Below are 8,569 nucleotides of genomic sequence, written 5' to 3' on the forward strand. Positions count from 1 at the left end.
CTACAGATGAATAAATAAATAAAGAAAAACAGAAAGAAAAAGAAAGAAAGGTAAAGTTCATCTTTATAAAAAAAATTGGGATTGCATCATATTCTGCCCCACCGTGTTTGCCTGTTACTGCTAATGAGATGTGTGTGTGTGTGTCTCTCTCTCTGTGTGTGTGTGAGAGAGAGCTAATGTGTGTGTTAGACACTCCCTGCTCTGCATCTACAGTATCTGCAGCAGTTGTCAGTGGCTCCAGCTGCCACTGCGACCAAATCCTCCCACTTATCCCGCCCGTACCCTGCGAGCAAGCACAACTAACTCCCAGTCTCCCTGCAGCACATTGTAACGCAATGCAATTGGGATCTTTATTTGCAACAATGCATTAGCACAACAGGGCTCCAGTCCCGAAACAAACACAACAATAACAAAAGGCAAAAACGATTTCTCTCTCGCACGCACTCTCTCTCTCTCGGTCTCTCTCTGTCTCGCTCTCTCGCTCCTTATTCGCTATCTGTTTTGCTTCTTTTCAAGCGCAGCAGAGTGTGAAAACACGGGAGGGTTGGCTGTGTATGGGGGAAGGCTACTGGGGGTATATTTCACGCCATTATACCCAGAAAATGTAAAACTATGAATAAGCCGAATAAAGAAAGGCAGAATAAAATGGAAGAAAAGGGATTATAGTAATAGCTACTGTGTGGAACTGTAATGGCCCACAAGCCTTTGCCAAAATGGCACTCGGAATAGCACTTAGGTCTTCGGTGGCGTCGATGTCATTCAGGCTTTTGTTGGTATCCGTTGTTCACACTCTCTGGACACTTCTAGTTCTCTATCGAGGTGCCCTGGGATCGCTAGCTAATCTGCATGAGACTTATGATGGCCTACTGGCTAAATGTCACGCTTTGTGTCCGTGGCTCCGTGTGTGACTCAGAGGGCCTCAAAATCCAAAATGCATAATAGGGTAAGCATCATGGTATGGACAGCAGTGCTGGTTGACAATTCGTTTTTTTTTTTTGTTAGTTCAGGTCCAGACACAGTAGGACAGTGTAATGTACTCTTGTTCAGGTGAATGTCAACACACAAAGGATGGTATAAATGGTGTGATGTCAGTGCTGTCGTGCTGATGGTGTGTCATACCTGGGTTCAAATAGTTTTTGCTTTCTTTAAAATGCTTTGAGTGTTTGATTGAGCCTGCCTGGAGAGCTAGATGGACTGATTTGCACTTTTGGGACTATTCTATTGATTCTGGTTGGCGTACACATTACATACTACAAGGCAGCTAAAGCACAGTAAATCTGGTTGGTGTACACATGACATCTATAAGGTAGCTAATGTACAGTAAATCTGGTTGGTGTACACATGACATCTATAAGGTAGCTAATGTACAGTAAATCTGGTTGGTGTACACATGACATGCTATACGGTCACTTTGTGATAATGAAAACTTGACGTGTGACACTACAGATCCCATCCCTCTCTTAAAACATCAAACTTTCTTCAACCTCCCTCTCTCCTTTATTTTCGTTTTGTGAACACATCAAATATTTAGGGCCATTTGCTCTCCCCAAGAAATACTGCCATCTCGGGCTTCATGAATATAAATTAAAGTCTGAATTCAATGGGACCGAAGGATTTTCCGAATGCATGAGACCCAACGCCATGAAGAGTCTTCACCTCCATTAGTCTCCTGTGATAGTTGTTTAGAATTATTTTGGGACTGAAATTATTGTAAGATACATTTCACAAACTTTTTGACCACATGGCATGTGTCTCTCTTATCAGAGGATGCCTCTCTTAATGAAATAAATGCATCTTCATTTCCTCAGCTCATCACACGGTAATATGACAGCTGGGCCCAGGAGAGACCTCGTGGGAGAGACACTTACTTCTTATCTGCAGTGCAGGGGGAAAGCACCACCGCACCGAGCAGAGCGCTACCACACTTATTCCACCTGAATTTAATGTGAGGTGGTTGAACAGTGTCTAGGGAGTGAGGGGAGCGAGGCAAGGCCCTGGCCCTAGAAGGAGGCTACTCTGAGTCTATCACTCTATAACAGGGTCTCCAGGGGTGCATCTCTCTCTAAGGTCTTTATCTCTTACTCTGTCTCTCAGCTCCGGGCTTGGGGCCTGTAGCTGTGTGTAGGTGATGGCGTGTTGCAATCTTTCAGGAGTTGGTGTATATGGGATGACATAACATTGAAATCGTTTCAGGCGTATGCCTGGAGAAACATACATGCCGAACATGGGAAACACATCCATATTTCACTCAGTAACAGGCCTAGTGAGTGAGTTTTACACCACATGCTAGTACTACTTTTACAACCATGCAGAACAATACAAAGCACATTGTTTTACATTCCATGGCTTAAGGTAAAAATCAATGCAACTCATAACAGTAATGTATACAAAGGTGTCCATTTGGGCTCCTACAGGCCCAAAAAGGAGACATTTTGGCTTTTGGCTCAGCCCTACCTCATCCAGATGCAAAAGGAAGGTGACGTTGGTGTGCAGGTCGGCGGTAAGCTTGCCCTCTCTGGTGGAGAGAGAAAGGCCTTTTGGAGCCCTGTTGGGACACATCTGCTTCCTGGGTGTGTACATGTCCTTGACTCCCTGCAGTTGTGGGACACCACTTTTTGGTACCTTAATAAGAAGATACCATATGAATTAGTTAGTACATGTTCAGTATGGTTTACTGAGGTTATGGCTACATGGCACTACTAGTTAACAAGGCTAAGGTATTGGTCACGTTCAAAAATGTTATTTTTAACTTCAAAGTGATTGTGGAAGTGTGAACAAGACTTTCTATTCTTTGACTAAACATAAAAATGCTTAGTAACTACTTAACAAAACATTACGTTTAACCCTGAAAGTTAATGTCTGACACAAGACATACAGTAGTTGTCGGTAAACATTGACAAAACCTCGAAAATGGTTACTAACTGCTAGACAAAACAAAGCGAATGCATAAATGAAGGATGTACCGTTCTCCTCAGACCTACACCATCCTGAGGCGTCCTAATCTGTGTCCTAGGACTCCTGACTGTGCTTTGTAGCTCTCAGTAGTACACTATGTCACTCAGTATAGATCTACTGTCTGATGAATGACTCAGGCCTAAATAGCCAATATCACTATTCACACTAGGAGCCGTGCCAGAGGGTGTGACACCCTGACAGTGTTTCATTACAGTGGGAAGATGACGAAGCATTGGCCAACCTATACAGAGAGATACTGTAGCCACTGTAAGATGTAATGTTTTTTTGTACTTCTCTTTTGAAATGTGTGATACCTATTTAGGCTTTTTAACATGGACTATATTATGACTAACATAATGCTTTACAAAATGAAATGGAAAAATATTTTACCTTTCATTGAGCAGAAATATACAGAAGGGTTGCCTTCAATTAGAATAGACAACATAGAAACGCTACAAAATAGAGTCTCTATCTGCAACTCACCCTGTGCTGATGAGGTACTTCTGTCCTTGGCTGCAGCTCCTCGATACAACAGCTGGGTTGAACCAGAACGCTGGTAGACAGTTCCCTTCTCTACGCCGTTCATAGCCATAATCACTATAACAAATCACATACAGAATGTGATCAATATCAACACTTTACCTCTACCTACTGTATATGTACATATCGACCTCAATTACCTCATACATCTGCACGTCAACTTGGTACTTGTACCCGGTGTATATAGCCAAGTTATCGTTACTTGGAAAGAGCCTGTAAGTAAGCATTTCACTGTTAGTCTACACCTGCTGTTTACAAAGCATGGGATAAATACAATTTGATATGATTTTGAGCCAAAGGACATACAATATTACTGTGTTATATGTTACAGCTTCTCTTTCCTATCCCTCAGCACAATACATATAATAGATATTTTTTGCATTGCAACACATAATTATTATATATTGATTGGGCTGCGGTTGACAAATGCTCCAGATCAGCAGAGGTAGGAAGACTGAGCCCTGGGGAACTCCATGTCAACACAGGCAGCCAGGTCAGGGATGGCTGACTTCCATCGGCTGACGTTAGCTACCTCCCAATTACAAAGGGATTTACATCTGGGGCAAAGCAGGTTAGGCAAGTTCCCATTATAATAATGACGCTGTCAATGATTTATCAAGTAATTACCTAGCCAGAACTAACAGGAAGCAACAAAGCCTGAGCTCCCTCTAGGACTCACTATGGCCTGGTCTGGCCTCAGTGTGATTAGGAACCTCCCCCAATTTATTGACAGGCTATCAAGTGAAGTTATGGTGTTATGGTTGGTTGGGATAATAGTTATAAGGGACCGAGTGAGTCCAATGAGGGTACAGTGTCCAGTTAAGGACATTACAGCACCACTGAATCACAGCTTTGGTAATGCATTGATTCAATTTCTTTCCATTAAGTCAAACAATATGTATGGTGTCCAGCTTAGTACATTATAGTTGTGCAGACTCCTAGGTTGTTTAAGTTACATATTATTACTAATCTCTCCTCACTTATTATTAATATAATATATCAAGTGTTATATCTATGCATATACAATGAACAAAACATAAACACAACATGTAAAGTGTTGGTCCCATGTTTCATGAGCTGAAATAAAAGATCCCAGAAAATGTCCATAGACACAAACAATTATTTCGCTCAAATGTTGTGCACAAAGTTGTTTACATCCCTGTTGGTGAGCATTTCTCATTTTCCAAGATAATCCATCCATCTGACAGGTGTGGCATATCAAGAAGTTGAAATAAACCGCATGATAATTACACAGATGCACCTTGTGATGTGAACAATAAAATAAATACAGTGATGAGATCCTGAGGCCCATTGTGATGCCCATTTTTTTTTAAGTATCTTTGACCAACAGATGTATATCTGTACTCCCAGTCATGTGAAATCCAGAGATTAGGGCTCTAATGAATTTATTTCAATGGACTGATTTCCTCATATGAACTGTATCTCAGTAAAATCTTTGAAATTGTTGCATGTTGCGTTTATATTTTTGTTCAGTATATAACCTCTGTTTTCAGTCTAGTCACTGTCCCACTTTGGAATCAACCCCTGGACCTTTTGTTCACAGCACAACAGAACAACAGGCCGGTGCATTGTCACCCTCTTACGCAATACGCAATCAGTAAACATTTCAGACCTTGACATTGTGTACACTTCAAAGTCAATTAAAAGTTGTATTGCTTTTCACTCTGAACATTGAAGTTTCTCAAAGAGATTGTTTTTTTATTTTTGCCTTTCACTGTCTCTATCACCAGCTGTAGAGAGAGAGAGAGAGAGAGAGAGAGAGAGAGAGAGAGAGAGACATGCCATGTGGTCAGGAAGTTTGTGAAATGTATCATATAATAATTTCAGTCCAAAATAATTAAAAACAGCTATCAATGGAGACTGATGGATTCTAATTACAACTCATACAGTCTGACCTGACACTGCTGGCATTTACAAATGTATCATTGCTTTTCTCTTCCCTTCCTTTTGAAGATAAAAAAAAAACTACAGTCCTATTTACACCCCTCATCTTCTCTACGTTATAATAAATATCGCAAAACAAGCTAAGCAGACGTTAGGAGCAAATTATCCCTAAAAATATCTGATAATTGGAGCGCTGACACCGAAAATGAAACAAATGAATCGGATCCTGAAATAGTGTATAAAATTAAAAATTGGCTTAAATGGGACAACATACACAAAGCATCATACAAAATGTTTTATGGACAATGAAACTTCTGATGATCTACTCATGTTTAGATTTGTGATAAAAATACATGTTTTCACATGTTCTATTTTACTGCAAATGTGAGTTATTATACTAGTACACTATAATTACCACTCAAAGTCGTGGGCCCGACAGATACATGACTCAGCAGAGAGGACTTTGGCGTAGTCTTTTCCCAGCAAGCAATAGTTTCCTGGTCTGCGTTTCATATAGATCTGTTTCTGGCCCATCACACACGGCTCACCCTGTGAAACACATACAGGCTATTAATCCATATAGTAGCCTATTGAGCTTATTGGAACTACCCAAACACTGTAAGTACACTGTATCTACCATGTAAAAACATTTGTCATGGGGTGGGTTTAGTATTTTTTTAATTAGTCCAGCGGAGGGTCAGGAATTTTGTAATCAATTAAATGCCAAATTGCTCAGGGTTTGAGAATTAGTTGTTTATTATATTATCTCAATGTGTGCCCGATGATACCCTCATCACTGATTCTCTGCTGGGCGCGCAATATCAACTGCACCTAGTGTGGTCTTAATAAAATTATCCCTAGCCTATACTACTTTGTCTTTGGAAAATATTCAGACCCCTTGACTTTTTCCACATTTTGTTACGTTACAGACATTCTAAAATGGATTAGAAAAAAATTCCTCAGCAATGTACACCCAATACCCCATAATGACAATGCGAAAACAGTATTTGGGAAATTCTGTTAATTTTATAAAACCTCAAAAACAAAACAGTATTCAGACCCTTTGCCAGGAGACTCGAAATCGAGCTCAGGTGCATCCTGTTTCTATTGATCATCCTTGAGATGCTTCACCAACTTGATTGGAGTCGATCTGTGGTAAATTCAATTGATTGGACATGATTTGGAAAGGCTCACACCTGTCTATATAAGGTCCCACAGTTGATAGAGCATGTCAGAGGAAAAACCAAGCCTTAAGGTCAAAGGAATTGTCCGTAGAGCTCCGAGACAGGATTTTGTTGAGGCACATTTCTGAGGAAGGGTAGCAAAAGAATTCTGCAGCATTGAAGATCGCCAAAAACACAGTGGCCTCCATCATTCTTAAATGGAAGATGTTTGGAACCACTAAGACTCTTCCTAGTGCTGGCCGGCTGGCCAAACTAAACAATTCGGGGAGAAGGGCCTTGGTCAGGGAGGTGACCAAGACCTGACAGTCTCTCTGACAGAGCTCTAGAGTTCCTCTTTGGAGATGGGAGAACCTTCCAGAAGGACAACCATCTCTGCAGCACTCCACCAATCAGGCCTTTATGGTAGAGTAGCCATATGGAAGCCATTCCTCAGTAAAAGGCACATGACAGCCCACTTGGAGTTTGCCAAAAGGCATCCAAAGACTCTCAGACCACGAGAAACAAGATTCTCTGGTCTGATGAAACTAATGCCAAGCATGATGTCTGGAGGAAACCTCACATCATGGCAGCAACATGCTGTGTGGATGTTTTTCAGCGGCAGGGACTGGGAGACTAGTCAGGATCGAGGCAAAGAACAGAGAGATCCTTGATGATAACCTGCTCTAGAGCACCCAGGACCTCAGACTAGTTTGAAGGTTCACTGTGCAACAGGACAGCGACCCTTAGCACACAGACAAGACAACACAAGAGTGGCTTCGGGACAAGTCTCTGAATGTCCTTGATTGGCCCAGCCAGAGCCCGGACTTGTACCCGATCAAGCATCTCTGGAGAGACCTGAAAATAGCTGTGCAGCAATGCTCCGCATCCAACCTGACAGAGCTAGAGAGGATCTGCAGAGAAGAATGGGAGAAACTTCCCAAATACAGGTGTGCCAAGCTTGTGGCGTCATACCCAAGAAGACTCGATGTTATAATCGCTGCCAAAGGTGCTTTAACAAAGTAAATGGTCTGAATACGTATGTAAATGTGAAATGTTAATTTTTAAGAAATTAGCAAAAAAACAATTCAACTTGTTTTTGCTTTGTCATTATGGGGTATTGTGTGTAGATTGATAACAAATATTTAATACATTTTAAAATAAGGCTTTAACTTAACAAAATGTGGAAAAAGTCAAGGGGTCTGAATACTTTCCCAAGGCAACAAATATACTATAGGCCTAAGCTATACAAATAGCATGCAAGGAGAAGCACAGGGCAAAGTTATATTTAGAGGAAAATGTACTTCCTTGCGAGTTTTTGTGTTGCTGGGATGGTGTATATAAAACTAGGTTACACTGCATTACACACTGCAATGGATAGGCGTTCCCAATCATGAGCCCCGGCCTGTCCTGCTCTTGCTGATGTAAACCCTTTTGTGCTGCCTAACAAATGACTGTGCTGTGTACGATGGCACTTTACGTGGCGAGTCAAAGGCTTCTTCCGGATTTTTTATTTGTCCAAAAAAGTATATATCTAATTGTGAGGAGTAGGCCTACTGATGTCCTGTTCAGTTTGAGAGGGAGAGAACAAAGATAAAAAGGAAGACCGGAGGTGAGTTTGCTACTGATATAATTGAAGCTGTTTATCAGATTTATTGACCTCACAATAAGCCATATTCAAGTAATTTACTTACATTATTATGAAGCAGCAGCAGTTTAATTTGACTTTAGGCTACTAACAACAAGAGGGCTTTGTGTTGGAGTCTATTTCTTCCTATTCAAGATATAAGAAGTAGGCCTACCTGTTTGACAGATGAAATTATAGTCCACTATCCATAGACTTTGTCAGCCAATTCCTTCAGACACCATACACTCCTTAAATATCTCAGGGTCAGTGAAGAGCTTGCCCAGCTGGTAATGAGGAATCGGCCCAGAAGCAGCCCTCTTCCGGGGGTCCGGAAGTGATTGAATCGGCCCGGAATCAGGTGTCGGACTTGGCCTGGAATCAA

At 41.3% G+C, this 8,569-nt stretch overlaps 1 long non-coding RNA gene across 1 annotated transcript; it reads right to left on the reverse strand.

The window, feature by feature from the left end:
• Window positions 1-2,193: 2,193 nt before the first annotated feature.
• LOC106586492 (uncharacterized) lies at window positions 2,194-3,708 on the reverse strand. The gene is made up of 3 exons (XR_006761807.1): window positions 3,636-3,708; window positions 3,439-3,552; window positions 2,194-2,622 (listed from the first exon to the last, which is right to left on the reverse strand). It is a non-coding gene; the product is annotated as an uncharacterized lncRNA (long non-coding RNA).
• Window positions 3,709-8,569: the final 4,861 nt, after the last annotated feature.

Source organism: Salmo salar, chromosome ssa02 (assembly GCF_905237065.1).
Source record: "Salmo salar chromosome ssa02, Ssal_v3.1, whole genome shotgun sequence".
NCBI classification, from domain to species: Eukaryota; Metazoa; Chordata; class Actinopteri; order Salmoniformes; family Salmonidae; genus Salmo; species Salmo salar.